We start from the raw sequence: 827 nt of genomic DNA, 5'->3' as shown, positions 1-827 counted from the left end.
GCTCGCTTGCCAGCCCTGCGGGGACGAGGGTCGGGGCTCGGCGCCTGGCCCGCCGGCAGCCCGCCCCGCAGGTGCGCGGCCCTCTCACAGGCCTGGACACGGTTTTCTGAAGGAAAGCGCCTCCCTGCTGGCTCGTACCCGAACCCACACGACTGCAGTGTGCAGCTAGCTTTGGTTTGCGGATTGTTTAAATCGGGTTCCTTTCTGAGAAACTGAGCCTCAGAGTAATAATAATGGCAGCGTCTACCAGAACACGGTCCAGCGTTGAAGGGGCTGGAATCGGGCGTTTTCTTAGGGTGTTCATAAAGACTAATTAGTGACATTTTATTTATTCTTTTTGTTGTTGTTGGTCGAGGGGCCTGAGCTCTGGGCCTGGGCGCTGTCCCTCAGCTCTTCAGCTCAAGGCTAGCGCTCTACCACTTGAGCCACAGCACCACCTCCGGCTTTCTCTGCTTATGTGGTGCTGAGGAATCGAACCCAGGGCCTCAGGCATGCAAGGCTCTACCACTGAGCCACCTTCCCAGCCCCCAATTAGTGACATTTTAATGATAAGTCTTCCATGAAATTTTTGGAAGATTATCCTATAATGACTTTTTCAGGATACAGTTCTTTTGGGAAAAAGTCTTAGGCTTTATAGGACTAAATATGTAGCCCAGGCTGGCCTCAAATTCATGGTCCCTCCTCCTCAGCCTCCCAGGTATGTGCCATCACACCCAGCAGTTGAAATACATTTTATTTTGTAAATAATATATTAGTAATAATGTCTGTTAAAGAAAATATGAACAGTAGGATAACCCTTGTTACTGCCTTTTTTTTTTTTGTCGGTC

At 49.7% G+C, this 827-nt stretch overlaps 1 protein-coding gene across 1 annotated transcript in view; it reads left to right on the top strand.

Moving 5' to 3' along the window:
• Window positions 1-827, top strand: part of Katnbl1 (katanin p80 subunit B-like 1) — a 23,173-nt gene that overhangs the window by 19,598 nt on the left and 2,748 nt on the right. The window lies entirely within an intron of this gene.

Source organism: Dipodomys ordii, unplaced genomic scaffold (assembly GCF_000151885.1).
Source record: "Dipodomys ordii isolate 6190 unplaced genomic scaffold, Dord_2.0 Scaffold23, whole genome shotgun sequence".
NCBI classification, from domain to species: Eukaryota; Metazoa; Chordata; class Mammalia; order Rodentia; family Heteromyidae; genus Dipodomys; species Dipodomys ordii.
Note: the sequence above shows the minus strand (reverse complement) of the source record. Positions and strands in the feature narration are given on the sequence as shown.